General features: G+C 44.8%; 1 protein-coding gene and 1 pseudogene across 1 annotated transcript in view; one reads left to right on the forward strand and one right to left on the reverse strand.

The window, feature by feature from the left end:
• PRKCA (protein kinase C alpha) overlaps window positions 1–23,160 on the forward strand; it is a 378,887-nt gene that overhangs the window by 114,488 nt on the left and 241,239 nt on the right. The window lies entirely within an intron of this gene.
• On the reverse strand, window positions 1,295–3,010 carry LOC102886825 (annotated as a pseudogene).

Below are 23,160 nucleotides of genomic sequence, written 5' to 3' on the forward strand. Positions count from 1 at the left end.
GCTTGCTGGGTGGTGAGCAGTGCAGACTCGCCCAGCCCATCATCTCTGCATTCCCAGGCCCTTGATAGAGGAGGCTGCACAGTCTGGCCTTTTGTTTGCGGTGGCGGTGGCTTAATGTCTGTCAGGGCTGGGTTCACCTCTAGCCAGGAGTTCAGGTGGACCTTTGAGCTTGGTCTTTTCTGTGACTCCAGCAACCTTGACTCTGGAGGAGGTGCTGCTTTCTAATTTTATTAAGTGGTACAGACTCTCCTCCCACCACCAATGCCCCCTGCCTCGACCCCTTCTAGAAGGGGGTTGTGGTGGAGACAGTCGTCCTCTCTGTGGCCAGCCCAGGTACCGTAACCCGGGCATCACGGTACAACCCCCTGAGCCACCTTCTCCCAGATGGGAAAAATTGCCATCCTTCCTAGTCAGCCTTGCTCAGGAAAGGTGATGCCAGACATTTGCAGCACCTCTTGACTGGATGCTGATGGGGACACAGTCTAATGCTGTTTAGAAAATGCAGACCGGGGTTCGGTTTTCATAAGCAGCTATATTTTGACGTGATCGGAGTCCCACAGACCCTCCTCTGGGTTCGGGTAAAAGGCTGCAGAGTGCCCCCTCCCCTGGGCACCAGGGTTTGTACACGTCGGCGACTCACGGCGGCTTGTGAGGCCGGTGGTTGAGTGGCACCCCAGAGCACAGAGGCCTGCACACCTGAATCACGCGGAGGCGGCAGCACCCTGTCCAGTGTCCACTGTGACTCATCCCCAGCAGTCCGAGGGCTAAGGAGCGTTGAGAACTGGAGTGCATTCCTGGGGCCGAAGGGAAGGAGTATCTGAGAGCCCAATGATCCCCCAGATCTGCAAACAGGCAGCTGAGATGAATACAGGACGTGGTCAGGGCGTGTGTGTAGGGGGACAGACCTTCCTGCCCTAATCTTGAGAGGACAAAAACTTCTAGTTTGTTTTGCTTTTTATCACTGAGTTGTTTCTAAAGACATGCACGTCCTTTTAACAGCTGGAGAAATTCACTTTCCTCCTATTTTATTTATTTTTAGTGAAATAAACTTTTAATAATATATGTATATGTGATCCACATGTTTATTAAAATCTGCAGTTAACAATCAGTGTTTTTCATTAAGTTTTCACCTCGCCCAGTGTTCTTCCTTCTCCAGAAAGAACCAAGCAGGCACTGGTCTGAGCAAGTTACGGAGGTGGCAAGCCTGTCCCTGTGGGCAGTGGAGAATGTGACCACAGCCTTTGCGTAGACAGATTTTCTAGTCTCTCGATTATGTGCCTAAGAGTGGAATTGCTGAATCACATGGTAACTCAGTGTTTGACTTTGCGAAGTACTGCCAAGTCATTTTCCAGAGCGGCCACACCGTTTTCAGCCCCACCGGCAATGGACGACAGCTACGGTTCTTCCACGCCCTTGCCGGCGCTCATGACTGTCACTCTCGTTGCTGTTGCTGTTTTTTTCCACCGGCCAATAGATCGTTTTAATTTCCTCACCATATGAAACTCAAGCTTTTCATTTTTAGGTAGGGTACACTGTAACTTCAGTGGATCGTGACTCAAAGGTTTTGTCACACAGACTCGTTTCCGTTTAGTCAGCTGTTCCGAGCTGTCTCAGTCAGGACAGACACATTCACAGAACGGGCTGTGCTCGGGCCTTCTTTGCAAGCACGTTAGATCTGCAGTGCGCTTGGCAGTCGTCTCCATTTCCTGCTGTGCGGAGATGCTCTGCTCCGTGGCTCCTCCTCCCAGTTCATCATGTGCCCTCGCTGTTTTTGATGCATCACGTTCTGCACAGAGATGATAGTCCAGGTGCGTCTTTACCTCCTCATATACTCTATGCACCTGTTCCTGGTACGTAACCTGCCAGGCCTTGCAACGTGAGTCCTCCGGACATCAAAAAGGTGGTGGCGTTTTTGAACCAGCGCCTGCTGTCACTCTTCCAGATCGAGTGCATCCTGGATGTATTTGATGGAAGCCTGTTTCATTTCGTGTAGTTGGACAGCGTTTTTGCTCGTTAAGTTTATCAGCAAATTCTCCATATTTTTAAATTACACAGACGAACCACCCTGTCGCTGATATGGCAGAGACAGTCTCTGGGGTAATCATGTATATTTCTTTGGATAGAAAATATAAGCCCAGTTCCGAGCACACACAGTCCTGTTACACTGGTTTTAAGAGAGAGAAACTAGAAGAATCCCTCGGGGATCAGCCCATGACAAACTTTCCCTCCGTACATGGGCAAGACTTGGCTGCCCAGTGTGGAAGGTCCTTGCTGCCTGCAATCCCCCTGGACTGAGGAGGGCTGCGTTTCAGAGAGGGGGCCACTGTGGCAGCTGCAGAAAGTACCACCCAGGACAACGTGGTCAGGGCGGGTCCCCTCTGTGGTCGTGGCCGTGAGTGTCGTTTTGGTGACGGCCATCCTGCTAGGTGTGAAGTGGTATCTCGTTGCAGTTTCAATCTGCACTTCTCTAATGACGAATTATATGGATCATCTTTTCATAAATTTATGGGCCATTTGAACATCTTTGGAGAAATAGCTATTCCGACCCCTTTGCCCACTTTTTAATTGATTTCTCACTTTATTGTTGAGTTATAAAGGTTCTTAATGTATTCTGAATGTAAGCCCATTATCTGATATTTGTAAATATTTTCTCCCATTTAGTGAGTTTTGTCTTTTCACTTTCTCGACGGCGTCCTTTAAAGCACGAAAGTTTTAAATTCTGATGTCCAATTTGTTTTTCCTTTCCGCTTATATTTTAGTGTTCTATCTAAGAAACCATTGCTTAGATCCAAGGTTACGAAGATTTACTCATTTGTTTTCTTCTAGGAGTCTTATAGTTTTAGCTTTAACATTTAGGCAGAGGATCCATTTCGAGTTTATTTTTATATTCTGTGAGGTAGGAGTCCCAAAAATCATTCCTCTTCAGGTGGATGTTTTGTTGTCCCACTTTTTGAAAAAGACTGTTTTTCTTTTTTAATTCAGTTTAAACTAAAAAATTCACCCATTTCTCCCCGCCCCACCCCATCCTCTGACTCTCGTAACCACTAATCTGTTCTCCTCTCAGCGAGCTTTGGTTTTTATACATATATTTACTACATTCCACATATAAGAGAGATCATATCATATTTGTCTTTCTCTGACTTACTTCACTTAGCAAATGACTCTGTTTTAATTTAAAAATAGTTTACTGCAGTCTTACGTTCCAGAATTACTTCAATATCAAGCCGTCGAAAGACAGGCTAATAAATCATTAAGAGGGTAAATCCAGTATTTGGAGGGCGAGCTCCCTGAGAATGTCTTGGCAGGAACCTTAAGATGTCAGTAACGTGTGGACAGCGAGGAAAGTGTCACATTCTTATGTATGGAACAGTGACAGAGCTGAGAGGTGTCAGGGATAACTAGGGAGTGAGGGTGTTGAAAAAAAGGAGCAATTAACATGTATCTTTTTCAAGTCCCAATTCATTTTCCCCCAGCAACTCTGCCCTCATCCTCCTTCGTGCAGCTTTGGCTGATTATCTGGATGTGGCCAGGTGAGATCTGAGTAGGAGACTGAAGATCTTCGTCCCTTCTCTCAGGGAGTTCTCTTAGGTAGCTGACAGCTCTGGAGTCCAAGGCAGAACTGACCTGTTCTATGTCTACTTTCCAAGCATCGTGTTTATGCCCCTCGCATCACGTGGGTGTTAGGTTGTTTTTCTGCCTCTGCTGCATAGTGAGCATCCATAAGGCTGTCTTACCCATGTCTGCAGTTGAGATGTACACATGCCTTGGAGAAAGCACTCAATTAAAAGTTAATGAATGGAATTAAAACCTTGAATTACACTATAAAGTTTAGGTTCTTCAGAGTGAAATCTTGGTGACAGATGGACTTTGTGTTGCTTCATTTGGTGCCCTTCTCTAGCAGGTCGATGTCACGCTGGTACCTCGTTTTGTTGGTATCAGAGTGTAGACTTGGTGCCTCCAAGCTTTAGAGGTCACGTGGCTCATTCGTCATCTTGGTCATCATTGCAGTTTGTCCTGAGGTGGCATCCAAAACCAAGATCTGCTGATAGGGAACGGTGGGTTTTGCTGCTTTGGAGCTCCGTGAAAGCTGGAAGTTGGTTTTGGGAACCAAGCCCCCCTGATGGAAACCCGCGTGCTCTCTCAGCTGCACTGTGCTCTGCGAGGCTTATTAAGCTCAGTGCCATTAAACCGCTAAGTACAGTGAGGCTGGCAAATTGGGAAAGAACTCATATCCTCCTAAACGCCTTCACTCTTTAGAAGCACTCTGTATTTGTGGTGACCCTCTTCTTTTGAAAATTAGTTGCAGAAAAATCCCAATTCAGTGATCACATATATTAGCAGATTATTGAGGTTATAACAAAAGTCTGTATTTTAAAAATAACACACCGTGGGTTTCCCTGGCTCTTTGATCCGCCCAAAATTAAACCAAGGAAACACCAAAAACAGCACAAGTCCCTTTAAGCGATCAGTGAAAGTATTCATACAACTTTACCCAAAAAATGTGCTTTTGAGGAGTGAGGTGAATCAAATGTTATTACATAGCGCCTGTGCAGACAGAAGAGAGATTCTGAGGGGGGAAGTAGTATTTTATATTTATCAAATTAATTTTTCTCAGTTTTTTGTTTTGTTTTCATTGTTCATCATATTTTGAGGAGCGTTAGCCCAGCTTTGGGAAAATACAACATTAATTAAAAAAAATAAATAAAACATGCCATATGAACTGTAAAGAAATGGATAGATGGAGAAACAGGTATTTTTCTTATAACTCATTAGCCATATCACCTTTGAAAAACAAACATATATAAAATAGCAAACAAACCCAACACCAATCACGTCCTCTGAATCAAACATCTTTGCCCAGCTGATAACACAACTTCAGCCTCCGTTTCTAACCCCCCACCCCTGACTCCCTTTCTCTGTGTCTAGCACTGTGGAGAGTTTGTTGTCCATGACTCAGGCACGGGGGAGTCCAGAGGAAAGGCACGTGTGTGTAAAGCTGTTCCCTCTGTAAGCAGAATGTCAGGTGTCAAGCGAGAGGGACAAAATTTAAATAGACCAGGATGAGGGGCTTGCTTCTAGGTTTGGGGTGGTCACTTTTGTTGTTTTAGGGTGTATTCCTACAGCATGCTGTGTGTGAGTGCAGACGGTGCTGGTGGTGGCAGAGGGAAGAAGGGGTAAAGCCCCTCCCCCTGTGGATGAGCTGGCTCCCAGCTGTCCTCTGCTGTGGGCAGTGAGAGCGTGTTGTGTTGTTGCTCGGGGCTTCACTTCGCAGGCAGCATGTATGGCGCTCATGTATTGATTACTTTTAAGAAGTGATTTCTCATTTTGTTCGGTTTCGTTTTTGAGGAGGTATCCTTTGGGGAGTGAGGGGTTTTTTCTTTTCTTTTCTTTTTTTTTTCTTTAAAGCATCATTTACAGTCTTGACAGAATATCATTTGAAGGATGGAAAGAGCAGAGGCTTTGGAATTACATCTTGGTCCCTCATTAACTGGATGACTTTTGACAGGACAGTTAATTCGTACAATGCTCCCTTATTAAGTGGAGCACTTGTTGTACGCCAGGCACCATGCAGGGCCCTGTAAGACCTTGTGGACGGGGCAGGGGAGGGTGGGGAGGAGCGTGGCAGGGGCAAGGAAGGACCCGCCGATCCTGTATTCCTTTCCACAGCTCAGCCCACCAGCCGCAGTTCATGGATCACAGACTCCAAAGCTAAGCCAGATTACGAGACTTGGGTTTCCTGTGCAGTTCCGCTGACTCCAGGGTGGTCACTCGTAAAGACAGAGGCCAGGGGACAGAAATACGTTTCTGTTCCTCCTGGCAAACATCTTTTTGATTCTATCTCAACCTAACCTTCCGAAAAATTGCACTGAAAGCAGGATATGCCGAGAGGCAAATCTGATTAGGCTTTCCTGCATCGAAGCCCGGAGCAGACTTCATTTCTCATTTATATGAAGTCGTCTATGTCCCCTCTGTAGAGCAGGGACACTTCCAGACTGACCAAGGGAGTGTAGGCATCGGGTGACCTTCTGATCAATCCATGGGACCTGGACGGTTCGACTTATTGAAAACATGAGCAGCTGGTTTCATTTTTGTCTAGAGTAGTGTCTCCAGCCATCTGCCTTCTCTTTATGTGGGCGCCTCAGATGACATCGTCGAAGCCTTAACATTGTCGCAGCCCATGGAGCACTTGAGACGGACCCCCAACAAGATGGCAGTGGGAACCCGAGTCCGGGCGCAGCTCAGGTGTTTCCAGAAGTTAGCCTTTTATTTGGGCACTTCCGGAAAGGGGAATACAGAGCCAGGGGACAGATACGGCCAGGAGGGAGGAGCCTTACAGTGTGTACAGAATAAGGAACCGCCCACGTTTCTACCTCGAGGTTCCCATTTCTGCTGGAGACACAGTGCATTCCTCGTCACTAGATGTCAACCCATCCACCCTGCTCGGCCCTGCTGTGGTGCAGCCTGCAGGAGTGGGGCCCGTGCACCCCTGGCTGCAACAATGTCCCAGACTTCATTTCTGCAGTGACTGTTTGAATCGCAAACACAGTTGCCCCTCAGACATTATGGGATCTGTAACGGCTGGGTCCTCAAACCACACGGCCTTTTAAACGCTACTGTGCTCGAAGTATCGAGTTGTGCCAGCTGCCACGCTTAATCGTGTCTGTATGGAGAGAGGCATTTCGGGGCCCCGTCTGGAAGGTCAAGGGTGTTTTCCCCCATAGCAGCCTAGGAAGTGGAACAGGAAGGTCTCCTTCTCGTTCATTTCCTATTGGCTGGACGGTCATGGATGTGGAATTACCCCAAGTTTGAAAGCGTTGATGAGGAGCCTGTGGCTGGAGACAGAGACTTTGGGGTTGACAGTAATCGGGGACCGCAGAGGATCCCAGGAAGAGACTGGGGACCAGTACCCATCAAGCACCGTCTGAGTCCATGCAGTAACCCTTTTTTCTCTGTTCCTCATGGTCTCTGAGGATTGGTCCCCTTCCATTGCCATCCTCTGTTTGGATTGAATTGGGCTGAAAGGACATCACTGAGAAGCACATCGGATTAAGACTTCCTACCACCCTTCTGGGTTTTCTTCTCCTCGGACCTAAAATTGGTCTCATTGTTTTTTGCTGGCAGTCCCTGATGTAAACATGTACCTTTTCGAGGTTTTCACTATGACCATTTAGCTTAAATGGCAGTCAGGACACTTGAGGGTTTTTTTTTTTCCCCCCAGAACAAATTTCAGAGGCATCCAGGCTTTTAAAATTGTGGGATATGATCTCTCTCCATTTGAGCTAAATTAGTATTTTTATCGATAACCCCAGTTGTTATGGTACTTCGCTGTCAGTGTTGGTTACGAGCCCCATACTTACGGAGACTTTGGTTTCTTTCCAAAAACAGTTCATCATGCCCCAGTTTTATGATGTGATTTTAGCAGAATTAATATGAAATAACTCAAAATTATGCAGTTAATTGCATTCAGCTTCAAATTACAGCTTGTACTAGCTGAGCCACGCCCACTGTCGTCCCTGAGGCAGTCGCTCGCACGTGTCAGCTATGGCAGGCGCTAAGGCCCTGTGACTCTGTGGCCACTATGCCAGCTTCCTGGGGACAGCCCTTCGGGCTGATAGTCTCCAATGGGCTGTGCCCCAGCGGCAGACAGGTACAAGGTGAGCATGGGTCTGGATGCTAGGTGACAGCAAAGACCAAGGAGGTGAGTGCCATGGACTTTGGGAGTGAGTGACTAAGCATTCCTTTTTTTTTGAAGAAAACCTAGATTCAGGTATTTGGTGTTGGAGGAGGATCTGGGCAGGTTCAAGGATTGCAAGGTAGCCAGTCCCAAGGCAGAGCAGCTTCTTAGGGATGGAGGGGAGGTCCCTTTGCCTTCCTCCTCCTTTACTCACCGTGGCTGGGCCAGGCAAGGAGGGGTGCCTGTTGAGGGGATGGAAGCGCTGGGGGACAGTGGGCCCAGGCAGTGGATGGCTTTGCAGAGGGAAGAGGAAGTTGGGGGGAGGCAGGTGGGAGAGAAATGCCGAGTTGGTAGTGGGAAGTGGGGGGGTCTGGCGGACTCAGCTGCAGGTATGAACTTATTTTTCTCAGGGATATCGTTAGTTCAGCACCAATAAATCTGGGACCGCCTGTGTTCAGCTTCTGCTGCTTTCGAATGTTCGTATTTCCTTCACAAACTGACTTTATTCACACTATCTATTTGGCAATGCGTGCCCGAATTTGGAGCCTAGTTCTTTTTGGCAAAGAAAGTTCATTAATTTTAGTCGGCTCCCCACACATTTCCCAAATGTCTTTGAAAAAAAATGAAGTGCTTCTTATGGCCACACAGATGCCATAACGTTGCCAGGAGTGCTGAGTTTGTGGATAGAGAAGCCGACCATTTCTGTAGACACAGTGAGAAGAAGAGAGTCCCCTAAAACATTTTGAACTAGAGCCGCCAGGAAAATGATACAAAGTACTGGAGTCAGCGATTACATAGACTTTATCTATCATTCCCAGCTTCCTGAAAATTATCTTAATCTCTTGGGTTCTATAAACCACGACCAACTTTTAAAAGCGATGGGAGATTGGCTGTGCCAAACTTCTTGGTCTGTCATCTTCACGCGTTTAGAGAAGAAGCCTCGCTGTGGCATTTCGATTCTCCGAGATCTTACCTGGGTGGGGGTTTCCTGCTACTTAGGATCTGACATCCGAGGGCTGGGAAGACACGGACGTTTACGCCATCCTTCTGCTCATTTCTCCGTCTGTACAGGAAGGTCGGAGGAGGGGAATGAGACCTTCCTGTAAACCTATTACGTCGCGGGCCCAGCTACACGCATTTATGGTCTCCCCTTTCCTTCTTTCTCCTGGTACTGGGTTGTCTAGTGTTCCCTCAAAATTCACGTCTCACAACGTGACCTCGTTTGGAAAGAGGGTCTTCGCAGATGTCATTCGTCAAGGCGAGGTTACCCTAGATTAGGGTGGGCCTTAAATCCAATGACTTTTTAGAAGAAAAAAATGAAGATGCAGCCACATAGCAGGAAGTCCACGTGACACCAAAAGCAGACAATGGGACGATGTGTCGCTGAGCCAGGGGACGCTCGGGGTTGCTGGGATCCTCCAGATGCTGGGGGAGAGGCATGGAACAGACTCTCTCTGAGCCTCCAGAAAGAGCCAGCTCTGCCAACACCTTGATTTTGGACTTTTGGCCTCCAGAACTGTGAGACGACGTGTTTCCGTCACGTTAAGCCACCCCGTGGGTGGTGCTTCGTCTCGGCAGCCATAGGAATCTGACAAACCTCCTGGTGTGTTTCTGTCTCACCTCTGCCCACTTTAATTCAGGGTTCACACTGCTGCTTATTCTGCGTTTCCTCTTGTCCTGCCCAGGTTTTAAGAGCTGTAAGTGGCCTATGCTAATTGTCCTTCCTGTCCTAGACTCTATAGGAGGCCAGCGTCCCCAAACCCAGAGTTCGGCGTAGTCAGAGACCCTGCCCGGCCTTTCTCAGCCATGGATTGAGGTGGATCTCGAGCTTCTAGACTAAAATTGTCCACAAGGCCGGCTTCCAGCCACAGCTTCTGTGCTTGCTTCAAGCTCCCTCCTCTACTGTTTGAGACAGTTTACGGGTAAAGGTGGGGTGAGGATGATTTAGAGTTAAATGTAGGTGTCAGCAGACCCCTCTCCTCCCCACCTCCCGGCTTCCAAGACTGGGGCAGGAAACGGCCTGAACCTGGGCAGAGTCAGACCACTCCAGACCTGCATCCTGTCTGTAGCTGTTCTGCCGAGGGTCACACACTGGCCTTTGCAGGGACAGCTTTCTGTGCTGAAAGGGGAACAGTGGGGAATAATAGCAGACGGGGAGTCACCCCAGTGGCTTAGGCTGGATTAGAGATTCTAGGTGTGCCTTGAATGCCAGTGGCTTCCACCAGAGTGGCTGTGGGAGGGTGCTTGGCATGACTAGGATGGAAAACTATTTTGCTTGAAGTGATTGTGGCTGAGTGATTTAACATTTCACTGAGAATTTAAGGGATAGAGTCATCTTGGAATCCTCTCCTTGGCCTGTAGCATCGCTATTTTAGGCATTTGTCCAAGAGAATAGCTCAGCCCTTCATGATGTGTTTTGGGCCTGTAAGGATCAGGAGAATAGTACACATTTGTGCCTCTGCTGAAGGGAGGGCCGTTGTGTTTGTGGCGAAGAGACGAGATGTCTGGGGTTTCCTAGTGTGGGGGTGGTTGTGATAGCTCCTGCCTGGAAGTTTAGGGGACCTAGATGGCTCAGTTCTCTTTCTAACTCATTGAGCCTTAGAGTATCCCTCTCTAAAATGCTGATAATACCGGTGCCACTCAGAGAGCTTGTGACCATGTCAAATGTGTATCAAGCACAGCACCTGGGTCTCCGTGAGTCCTCAGCCGTTATCATTAACTAGCCGAGTTAGCTGCAGGGGTCACCTAGGCGACTCTTCTAGGCCTCAGTCATCTCCTTCATAGAATGAAGGAATGAATCCTTACTGAACAAACAAACCTCTGTCATCTCTCATTCATCAAGTCTGTTTGGAGCAAGCGGCCTATGCAGATACCATAATAACCTCACAAACTCATATCGTGATTTCCCAAACTGGGCCAAAGATGAGCGCTCCAAACTGCTTAGTTGGTGGGGATATACCGATTTTAATGCCTAAACATCGAGATATTGAACCATGGGGAAAAAAAACAAAACGTGTTTTGCACAATACACAATGAGGATCTTTTGGGATCTTATGTGTGAATTAATCTGCTTTCTATTAAGGCCATTGCAATAAAGTTCTATCTAAAACATTGAATTAAGGCTTAAAGAAATCTACAACTTTCCCGAACAGCCTAGCCTCTGGCAATAAACAAAACCTGAGTATGAGAAACAGCTGTCATAAAACTCCCAACAATATTCTACGCTGCTACGGTCTCCTTTAAAGACCCTTTTAGTATCTTCTGAATATTATTTTATTATAATATTCCTTACAGGTTGGGCTACTGACATGCTGACTTCGTACGAGATTAGAGAAAGCAAAGGGAAAGGAGAGGAGGGAAGTAACATTTATTAAATGCCTACTGTGTGCCAGGGGCTGACATGGGGTTTATGATCCCCATTTTACAGATGGAATAGTAGAGGCTCAGAGAGATGAAGTAACTTGCCAAAGTTTACCCAGCTACAAAGCGGTGGAGTTGGGACTTGAACCCAAGTTTGCCTGTCTGCGTAGCTTTCCCACTCTTGGGTGCAGACCTGCATGGTGACGAAACGCAATCTGACTCCAGCAGAGGCACTAAAGAGCTCATTGAATCACTCGAACCAAAGACCAGCGTAATCCGTACTCACCGAAAGATCTAATTAATGGTTCGCATCTCCTGTTTGAGAGAGCAGAAAGGTATACGCTACAATACTCTTTAGAAATATTAGTGGTTCAATTTATTTTAACAGTTTTGGTAGGTGCAGGACAAGTTTCTGTTTTCTGGAAAATTCCTGCAGGGGAACACCTTGTCTTCTAATGGCATTGGATAAATGAGATTTTGTTGTGTCTCATTTGGATCATAATGCTACCTCCGTCCACTTCTTCCTTGTTATTAAGAAGCAAGGAGAGAAGCATGGTTGTAGGCTGGTTATTGATTTCCTGTGTTTACGATCTGATTCCCTTGGGAGTGCCGTTAAGCATATAATTATTTGGGACATTACTGTTTTTTTTATTTTTTTTTATTTCACTGTATCAGTATTGTTTACCACCTGTTTCCTGGTTCTTAAAAAAATTTTTCAGTACTACCAAACGCGTGGAGCCTGCTGGGTGGTGGTGGTCAGAGCGACACGGGCTCGTGTGCAGGAAGGCTCACGTCAGCGGGCCTTGAGTAATCCATCCACAGTCTCTCAGGATGAATCATTCATGAGAGCAGGTTTTCCATCCAGCTCACTGGATGTGAGCTTTCCTTGCAAAGTTGATTTTTAAAAACAATTAGCCTTTGCCTTTCTGCCCATTTCTCGCACCGTTTTTTGAAATTACGAAGTCTGTAGTGTTTTGTTTCTTTCTGAGTAAGTTCAAAGGAATAGGCATTCTTAGCTTCTATTATCATGCCACGTAATGAGCTCTATAAATGAAATCTATGACAATTCTTGATTGGACGTAGAAATACCTGGCAGAGTTGAACGCCGCAGTGGGTCGTGTATGTGTGTATATGTGTATTTATCTTGCATATAACTGGTCATGGTTCTTACCATGGGGTCATGGTTCTTATTGCTAGGTAAGGTTTTTTCTTTCTTTTTCAAAATTAACTTTCTTGAGATTTTATTCAGTTTAAACACTTCAAATATGTGAAAGGGCTTGTGTGAGAGAGAAAAAAAATATACCTAACATACAGAGTTGATAAGCTAAGGCAAGCCATCCCTTCCAAGCTCACGTGTTTCATCCCTTACCCACATCTCTCGAGCTGAGTGAGTGCGTCTCTGTGTTTGTGTCTGTGTGTGCGTGCGTGCGTGTTTTGTGCATGTCTGTTTCTGAGTTTCAGCAAGACGGAAGGGGAGAAGCACATAAGTCAGTATATCTGGCCTCTGATGCTTCTAAAGCTTTAGTAGAATACAACCTGTCTTGTCCTCTCAATGATCTAAGGCTTTGGAGAAGCAGCTGAATTGCACCTGTGAATGTCATTGCTAGGTTTTGTGCCTGCTTGCCAGTTGACGGGGCAAACCACCAGGCTCCAGTGTACTTCGCTGTGGAAGCAGAACAGTGTCCCCAGGATTTGACATGTGGGAGGGGCAGAAGATCAGCAAAGCAGTGCTAAAGGCTTCCCATGTCTTCGCTCCTATCCATCAGAGAAACAGGGTTACGGAATAGGAATGTGTATGCAGCCTCCTCTGAGATTGTCTTGATATGTTCGTTCTTTAGAAAAAGAACGTTCAAGTACGTTTGAAGGTCACGTGTCAAATTAAAAATTCAACTGCTAATGTGCTATCTGTATATAAAATGTATTCTTCCAACCAGATTTCCTCCAGACTTGTTTTGATCGATCTCAACTTAACCGACATGCGTCATCTTGCACGTTAAAATACAGGGAGATAATCGTCTAGTAACGGTGAAAGGTTTTACAGTCACACAGCAATGGAGCACGCATTGCGATGAGCAGTTTGAGATAGCCTTCATTTTGTGACGTTCAAGAGAAAACGACCTCAAATGCCAGGGCACTAATAATTCCCCTAATCGCTTTGTGTGCCCATTTTGCGATGCGGTAATTGAGGTTCAGGGAACTCATGTGACATGCCGGTAGTGAGTGGCAGAACTGATGTAAAGTATTCTGGAGAAGCATTGCCGAAGGTAAATCCTTAATAGAAAACAGCATTCACTGGGCACTTAGGTTTATATTGTGAAAGTAGATGATAAAGAACTTTTACCTGAGAACTGCTTGAGATAGAAGTGTTCCGTGGGCTTCACGGTAACTCGTGAATTAATTGGCAGCTGGAGGTGAGGGGCATGTGACGAGCTGTCCCCAGCTCCTGAGGACATCCTCCAAGGCAGCATGGAGGTGCTTCAGTCTCCCATCCACAGTTTTTACTTCTGGTTTTTCAAATCTGTAATTTTATCACTTCTAAAATGAAACCTCGGCTGCGGGCCGAGGGGATGTAATAAATTCTGTGGCTCTTACGTTCGGGTCTGCTTCACTCCGTTTGAACTCAGGATAGGCTGGCAGATTTCTTCAGTGGATGCAGGCTGGATGGTGCTTGGCTTTTTCTGAGATTCATGCATAAGAGCGAGCCTGGTTCGTCAGTATTTCCTTCTCATCGTTTTCTCATGAAACAGCTTCTATCTAGAAGGACGCAAAGGAGGAAATGCGAGGCCGGAGAGCAGCATAAGGTTCTTCATTCCAAGGAGCAGCCAGCGGCCCCACCGATTCAATGATGGCACTGTTTAATGAGAGACTAGAAAAAGGCATCGAACAGCAAATGTTCACCGCAAGATAATTCGTACCTGTGTGGGAACGCCATTGTTCTAATACCTGAATGTGTTGTACAACATCAAACCGAGGTTATTTTGTATTTTATAACCTGACCTATAGCATCCGTAAACATTTTCATTATATCAACTTGTTCCATTCTCACAATACAGAAGACTTACACCAATGGCCTCGGAATTTACTAAAGCATATCCGTAGTTCTCATGTCATTTTTAGGGTATTTCTTTTTCTCAGCCAAGATATAGGTCGTCTTCACTAATGCTGGCAGCTTCCTTAAAGGCAGTTTACGAAAACACAAAACACCCCTACCTACCACCTACGTACAGTTTTGGCTTTTTGTAAAAATATTAAGGGTTTCACAGCTTATGGGAATAAAATGTCTTCTTCCAGAAAAAAAGAATCTCTTACTAAAAGCAGCCCAGAGATTTACTGTTGGTGTAACCTAGAAAATATTAACTGTGGGGTGTGAAGGGAGAATTTATACATATATCCATTCCTCCATCCATACATAATATACCTATGTATGTACAAATAAACGTATATATGCACACACACATATACATTATATATATTTTTTGAGTTACTGGCATTTACTTCCACAAAATTCATTTTAAGTTTGTAGACCTCAGAGAGGTTGCCTCACCTGGCCCAGAACACTGAAAGCCATGTCGAGTGGAGTCGTTTGCCCTCAGTTTGGCTCCCGCTGTGACCTTGGAGCCCTTCAGGTCCCCGTGTCCTCGGAGCCCTCCATCATTTCTCCACGACCGGGCGAGGGGCAGCGTGAGCGTCAGGAGCTGCTGCCCTACCTTTTGCTCCCTCTAGCTCAGTTTCTTCTTACTCTTCTCCAAGAGCATCATGAGCCAGATCAGCCTCTTGAACCATGTGAGTTCGCTGAACAAAACTGTAGCCGCCCAGCCATTAGATTCTGCATGGTGAAATTCTTAGCCTTAAGATTCAATAGGTTTATTTTTTAGAAAATTTTGGGATTTTTTTTTAGAGCAGTTTCAGGCACATAACAAAACTGTGGAAGGTACAGACTTCTCATCTACCTCCCCTGACCAGTATCCCATACCAGAGGCATTTGTTACAGTAGATGAACCTACAGCTGACACATTGTTATCACCCCAAGTCCATAGTTCACATTAGGGTTCACTCTTGAGTGTAGCATATTCTTTGGGTTTTGACAAAAGGTATCGTGACCTGTATCCACTATATTATAGTATCATACAAAATAATTTTACAGCCCTGAAAGTCCTCCGTGCTCCACCTAGTCATCCCTCTCTCTCCCTACCCTTTGGCTACCACTGATTCTTTTATTATCTCTCTAGTTTTGTCTTTTCCAGGATGCCATGTGGTTGGAATCATGCAGTATTCAGCCTTTTCAGATGGTCTTCTGTTACGTAGTAATACGCATTTAAGGTTCCTCCATGACTTTTCATGGCTTGGTAGCTCATTTCTTTTTCGTGCTGAGTAATGTCCCATTATCTGGATGCACCACAGTCTATTTATCTGTTCACCTACTGAAGGGAGTCTTGATTACTTCCAAGTTTGGGCAGTTATGAATAAAGCTACCGTAAACATCCACGTGCAGGTTATTGTGTGGACATAAGTTTTCAGATCAAGCGGCACAATTGCTGGATCACATGGTAAAGATGTTTCGTTTTGTCAGAAACCGCCAGTCTTCCACAGTGGCTGTACCATTTGACGTTCCCGCCAACACCGAATGAGACATCCTCACCGGCATTGGATGTGTCAGTGTTCTGGGTTTTGGCCTTTCTAATAGGAGTGTAGTGGTCTCTCCTTGTTTTAATTTGTATTTCCCTGATGACATGTGATGTGGAACATCTTTTCATATGCTGATTCGCCATCTGTCTATCTTCTTTGATGAGGTGTCCGTTAAGGTCCTTGGCTCATTTCTTAATCAGGTTGCTTATTTTCTTATTGTTGAGTTTTAAGAGTTCTGATGAGGTGTCTGTTAAGGTCCTTGGCTCATTTCTTAATCAGGTTGTTATTTTCTTATTGTTGAGTTTTAAGAGTTCTTTGTAATATTTTAGATAACAAACTTTATCAGATGTGTCTTTCACAAATATTTTCTCCCAGTCTGCGGCTTGTCTTCTCACTCTCTTGATAGTATCTTTTACAGAGGAGAAGTTGTTTATTTTAATGAAGTCCAGCTTATCAATTATTTCTTTCATGGATTTCAACTTCGGTGTTGTATGTAAAAAGCCATTGCCATACCCAAGGTCATCTAGATTTTCTCCTGCGTTATCTTCTAGAATTTTGTAATTTTTCATTTTAATTTACTAAAATTTTAAAAAGAGGGTGTTAGTTTTCTTATCTCTTTTGGCAGAAACATTGTTACATCATCAATATCTTAAGTCAATAAATGAATGAATGACTAGGAAACTGCCAAGTAGGCTAACCATAAGAACTTTAGTCCTACACTCTATTTTGCAAACAAGATTTGTTTTGCTGAAAAGGGCACTTTATTTCAAGGCTGCCCTGAGAATTCATTATTATTGGGTAGTCATTATATCTGGCTTATCCTAACCGTATATCTATCAGGAAATTTTGACAGCTGGTGTGTTGGATCTCTAACAGCCGAACTGGGGAAAAACGTTGGCACTGACTGTGAACAAGGGTGGTTTGAGTCTGTGGGGTAGCTGTCTCTTTCCACTCAAGGGAATTTATTGGCCCCAATAATATTTAAAATACTCTGTGGAGGGATTTGTATAAAATTCAATATTAAAAAAAAATCTAAGGCTTTTCTTCAGATACCTCAGTTGGTATAACCTAATGTAATCTCAACCATAAGTCAAAAGTTTTTCTTCCATGGGGACATGTAGTTCTCTGAAATAAGAAATCATTCTTAACTCAGACACGAAGAGACTCAGATGCTATACATCTAAAGTGCCAGGAGTCATTTTGTCAAGTAACAGGTGTGTGCAGAGCCCTGGTGGGCATCATGAGGAGTTACTGAAATACTATCTCACGGTTTAAGGATGGGGCTAGATCTCGCTATACTGAGCCTGCAGTGTTAGAATGTGACAATAACTTGTGTGGGGGGTGGAGGAAGGGTCTGGGGGGAACTGAGAGAAATAGAGATTAGTCCCACACATCCCAGCCGAAGGAGCACGAGCTGGACCCAAGGAGGCCTGATCCTCCTGTGTTGGTCACAAGCCGTGTGGCCTCGCAAAGCCCTCCCTGGGCTTCTGGGTCTTCACTTGTGGAGACGAGGGTGGGGATCTGAGTAATTCTGGAAAGTATTTCCCAATGAGCAATAAGTAGCTTTCTCCCTCCCTTTCTTCCCACATACTTTTCTCCTTAACTTCAGAACAAGACAGACTTCTTGGCAAAGTGTTATTTGCCAGCAATTAGCTATATTCAACCTTTTTTTTTTTAATTTTTATTTTAAAAGATGGAATCTCTGCTATGGAAAATTGATAAGTATTCCACATAAAATCTAGACATTTATCATTCTTAAATTTTGGTATAAAGCACAAAAATTTAGAAACTTTACTTTTTAAAGAAAGTCATCCTCATTTTCACTTCTTTTCATGGTTCTGGATGCCACAGGTAGGATCTTCACCTGGTGGTCAAGAAAGGGAATCAGTATGGGAATTGGGTGACTTCTTCCTTCTTAAAAACAACAACAACGACAACAACAAAAAACCCCTAAAATTCCTCATGTCCTAGGTTGAAACCTAGGACTGGCATTTGATACGATGGAATGATTTTTCATCACAGCAGGAAATTTTTTACATGAAAGCAAAACACTACCAACATTCAGACGGAACCCACAGTAGAGTTGTTTGCTGATAGCTTCATTTCCCCAAAAGACAGAAATGCATGACAGAAATGGCTCTCCATTTTAGTAACTCCTTACTCTTTTTTTGGGCATCTTAGAGAAGGGTGACTACATATCTTGCCCTGGTTCACAGGTGAGGATGTGAGGAGGTCTTTTCATGCAGATAGTAGCCTACCCACTCGCATTTAGGACATAGCATGGTGTGACCCCAATACGGTGAACAGATCTCCCCGATACCGGTGTGTTCCATGGGGCAGTGTTAACAATACTCCCGTTCCATGTTATGTAACCAGATTCCTTGTAGCTAATCTGGATTTATTAAACACATTACGATATTACTGGTTGACCCCCTCGTTGTCCTCAACTGTAAATGAGGGCTTTTGACTAAATAGATTTTGTCGTAAGCAAACTACTTGAAGAATGGTTTGCTTTAGCTGGGCAATCATGGTTTTTTTTGTTTTTTGTTTTTTTTTTTTTGGTAGAAAAAGAACCCTGTAATGAATAGTAAGTAAGTAGCCCGCTCTAGTGCATTTTTAAATTAAAGTGATATCTATTGGTGCTTTTATTTTTAAAACTTTTCTTTGCTGTGATGAATGTTGACATGACTAATATTTTCTTAGAGCTATGTCTCCTTGCCGATAACTCCATCTCCCCTGGAAATGGTTCTCCTTTTAGTAACTCCTTATTAGCTGCTTCTAGGAGCCGTATGGTCTCATTTTGCCAGTTCTTTTTCATTCTGATAAGCTAAAACACAAGGTGAAGAGAGATCTCTGAAACAATAGTTATTCAAATAAGTATTATTTTCCATTTGATATTTTAGCTTACAGAAATGAAAACTATAGAATGGCTTTTCCTTGTATGGGATCTTTACTGTGTAGCTTACCTATTAGAAAAGATAATATACAGCCCTCCCCTCATTTTTTTTTTTAAAGAACTAGAAGAAAACAACTTTTTGTCTCTGGATCCTGGCAAATATTCTTACAGCCACATCCCAGTGAGTTTCTACAGCTGAGAAATTCTGTGTCCCATTCAGTGTGGCTGGTTGGGTATCATCAGCTCATATTTGTTATCTCTGTGTAGCAGTTTGCAATGAGCCAGCTGGCTTATTCCTGTGGAATCTTTTTCGAGGGGGAAGGGGCAAATTGTTATTCAGGTTTTTCACAGTGTCCACCACTTTTGCAAGTGACAGGGCATATCTGGCTGAGAAACAACTTCCTGCCCTACTTGCTTCTTGTTTTCTGACATGTCGGTGCACTTTTCAGTGGGACGCTGACCTGGAATAAATGCCCAGGGTTGTCCTGAGTGCTCCAAGGGGAGGATGTGTTCCGAAACCCAGCAACTAGGGCATTGTCAGGGAGAGTCCGGGAGTTAAGGACCTAGGAGGAGGAAGACTGCAGAGAACAGGAACCCTGGGGGCTGGCAGGGGAGGAAATCCAGATTCCCACTCGCCACTTCCTCTCACCTCCGTGAATTACCAGTCTCACGCGTTTTGCAATTCTCTCCCCAGAAGTTTTGCTCTGTTGTTTGTTCCTCTGTCCCTAGAGGAAACATTGAGGGTAAGTAACTCAGCTTCAATCCCTTTTGGACCAAACTTTCAACCTGGACCTTCTTTGTAGTCAGCACCAAGCAGCACGTGAGGATGGCATGTTAGAGTCTCCACTGGTCCCTGGTCGGTCCCACTTTCCCCGCAGAAGCCTTCGTCTCCTCCACATGCTGGAGAGTCTGGGGGGTGGGGGTGGGGCAGTATCACTCCTGTTTCTGTGGGGTTCCCTCACCTGTGATCTCGAGACCCCTAGGAACGCCCTCTGGTGATAGCTGGCTGTGGGGGTGGTGTGCACTCGTCTTCCAGACGTTTCGTTGGGGTCATGAATTTGCTGAGGGCAGAGGTGGAGCTGCCATCGTTTCACTGAGCCTTGCTGGGAACCCGTTTCACCCAGTCTTCGTTGTAGCTCTGGAGCCAGCGTGGTGATCTAGTCACTGCAGGAGTAAATATGGGCACTGTGCTTTTTTTTTTTTTTTTTTTTTAAAGACATCTAAAGTAATACGTGTTCATTGGAGAAAATCAGATCGAAATAAGTAATATTGGAAACAAACACCTCTTCCAGGTGATAACCACTGTATCATACCTTGGTGCAGGTAGTCTTAATTTGTTTAAAAAAAAAAGTGTGTGTAGGTATCTGTTGAACAGTTGATCTGTCATTCTGTGTCATCTTCCCTGGGTTAATAGGAATTGTGTGATTTTGTATGTGGGAGAGTCACTGGGGTTGTGACACCTTTTAAAGGATATTTCACATTAATTTGTTCACCAAGCTGCCTAATTCCGTCACTTGGGTTACTGAGGAAGCATTTAGAGGTAGGACAGGAAGCTATCTGCACACCCGTAAGCTTGGAGTTGGGTAGCTATAGCTGTTTCTGACAGAAACACACGTGACCAGTTGGGTTAAATCTTCTAGCCCCTACATATAAATATTCATGTTTTTTAAGGAAAGAGAGAAGCTTTGGAAGTGGGTGGTAAGTGCCAAGGCCCATTGGCCAGTCTTAGAGGAAAGAAAAGATTCAGGATCCACGTGCGTGCCCATAAATACAGAGGCCTACAGGGAAACTGCTGGTGTAGCTTTTTATTAGGACTTTTAAAGATGACTCGGAAAGAAAGATCTGCTCTTTTACGCAGTAACCCATAGTATGTGTCCATGGATGCATCTATACATATATGTATTTTGAAATGAGATCTTTGGGGAGTGGGGAAGGGGGGTTGAAAATAACAAGGTTTGGCTGCCTGTCCCAGAAAAGCCACAGAAATGAAACCTAGGGTCATATGCCAAGAAAGAAGTTCCCCTGACGTATTTCAGAGCCGATGCTTAACGGGCCGGAACCACTTTGCATTTTTACGGGGTAGAGGCAGAACCACAAACGGAGCTCCCTGGCCCCAGCTGGCTCTGGGGACCTGATCTGTGAAGATCTGGTTATTCCCCGCATGTCACGCAGTTCAGACTTAAAGGGTACCGTGAGCCCTTCCTCTCGGTACCAAGAATTGCCCTTTTGAAACGGTCTTGAAGGACTTGATATTTTAAGATTTAATTATTAGGGCGACAGCAAAGGCAATGCAATGCAGCTCTGAAACAAATGTCATACTCTTTGAGCAGAAGAGGAAGTGCAATGAATTAAAACTTCAAGAACGATCTTTCAGTCAGCTTTCCCCACCTGGGCTGAATAGGCAACTAACAGCTCCAACTACGTGTTTAATTAGACAGCACTGTCGATTGTATTTCAAGTGAGAGAAGAAACACACCCTTTTCTCAGCCTTTCTTTGTTTGGCCTGTACTTGGTACCTATTTGTTTATTTATTTTTTTAGTTTATTTTGTTTATACAGGTATTCTGTGAAGTTCTAGAGCATGAGGATACATTGAGTAAGTCAACTTCAGCCTTATTTCGGATATATTCTTTGATTTCTTAAACCTGAGATTCATTTTGCATTTGCTGACCGAATAGATTTCATTTCCCTAGTATTTTTGTTTCCCTAAGTTGCAAAGTTTATGTTGGTGGCCTGAGTAAGTAACACATCACAAAGAAAGGTTGGATACGCTGGTAAATTAAATGTGTTTTGAACTCTGTTGTCAGGCAGTGAAGTAAATGGTACCTCTCGGAGAGCGTTTGTCATCGCCGACATGTGTCGGGTCTGTCTACTAATGAGTTCCTGAGCTCCCTCAGGTTATTCATCTCATACACGGCCAGCGTCTGGCACATGATAGATATCCAGTAAAGGTATATCGAACTGCAGCAATGTGTCATAGGCAAGACAGTCACAGGAAAATATTGTCATGCCAGAGCAGAACTATGATTTCGGGCCCTTCTCGATTTTAGGGGCAAGCAAATATAAAACACATTTTCAGCCTGGCGAGTCTGAACGAGTTTGACAAGTTGGACCGTTTTCTAAGTTTTCTGCATCCGCAACAGTGAGCTACTTTTTAAAAATGGAACGAAGAGCTAGAAATTTGATGTCTACATCTACAGAGGGAAACGTATCTTGCTGTGTTGCTCTCGCCATCCCGTCTCTACTTGGTTTCGTGAAAAGATGTGGCAAAGTTGGACTTGACCTCTGGTGAGGAAGTGGCTTATCTTTAGCGTCCCTGTGAACTGCTCAGTGGTAAGTGGGGACAAACACATATAGAATTTCTCTAAAGGATTTAGAGAAGAAGGGCAAGGAAGCAGAAGAATCAGAACTGGATCAATCGATTTGATCAATAAAGGTTCTAGTTTGTTCAAGTTTGCTACCCAGCTGTTCCTCCCAGCGGGAGCTGCCCTGCCCCTGGGCCGGAGCACTTACCCTGTGACACCCAGCCTTCAGAGGGGAGCACCTTGCTGCCCAGACCCTTGTAACTGTGGCATCCCTCTGTCCAGCCAGTCTTTTTCCATCCTGCTGTTGTTCAAATCCAAGTGTGACAGTAGGGAAAATCAGCATCATAATGATCACAGTCACCACAAAATAAGATCCCTGGTAGCTGCTCTTATGTCCCCGTAGAAGCTTGAGCCCTCAAACCAGACTGACAGGTCTGGAACTCAGCCTCCCTGCGTATTAACTGTGCGACTCTGCAGTTTACTTCTCTGTCACACTCTTAAAAATGGTCCTTAATAAAGTGACGTAGCAAGAGTATTATGAGGGCTCGCTCTTACTGTTGTTCCTAATTTTCTCATGTGACCAACCTGGTTCAAGGCACCCAACATTATACAATTTAATTTCCAGATCCTTCTGCAGCAACACTTCCAGGGGAGAATAACACCAGCGGTGGCGTTGACATTGGCAAAACTCTCCAGTGACAGTGTTTTCATGTGTGCACGTGCGTGCATTCACCAGAGCTTTAACATTTGGTAGGGATCCTGGACAGGTGGCAATGTGCTCCCTGCCCTATGCCCAGAGAACAGTCTCAGCGTGCACTTGATCAGAGGAGGAGTCAGTCTAGTAGTCGAGAGGCTATCGTTTTACAAATTGGGAAAGGACACTCTTAAGCAACGGCCGAGGGTGGCAGTGTGCTGGGGCTACAGTGAGTGTTTACTCGCCGTAATGACTCAGATAGAGAAGGACCAAATTCGCAGCTTCCAGATCCACATTTCACCTTTTTTTTTTTAGCTTTAAAACGTGCTGAAGATACTGGCCCATCCATGAAAGCAATTTTCCCCCCTAAAGTCCTCTTTAGATGGGTTTTATTTTACCAGAATTTCATTTCTTTCAACTTAAAGAAATGGTTAATAGTAAGTAAAACTTTTATAAATAGGATTAGTGCAGTTAGTTGCTCTGGTTAACTTTGGTTGTTTTTAGGATTTCAGGGTGGACGCAAACTTGAAAGTCCACGTGTAATCTGGGTCAGACGGAGAATGTGAATGCTTTCCCCAGCAACACAGGGCAGTCTGCCAGGCTGT

This window comes from Pteropus alecto, unplaced genomic scaffold, assembly GCF_000325575.1.
Source record: "Pteropus alecto unplaced genomic scaffold, ASM32557v1 scaffold134, whole genome shotgun sequence".
NCBI lineage: Eukaryota > Metazoa > Chordata > Mammalia > Chiroptera > Pteropodidae > Pteropus > Pteropus alecto.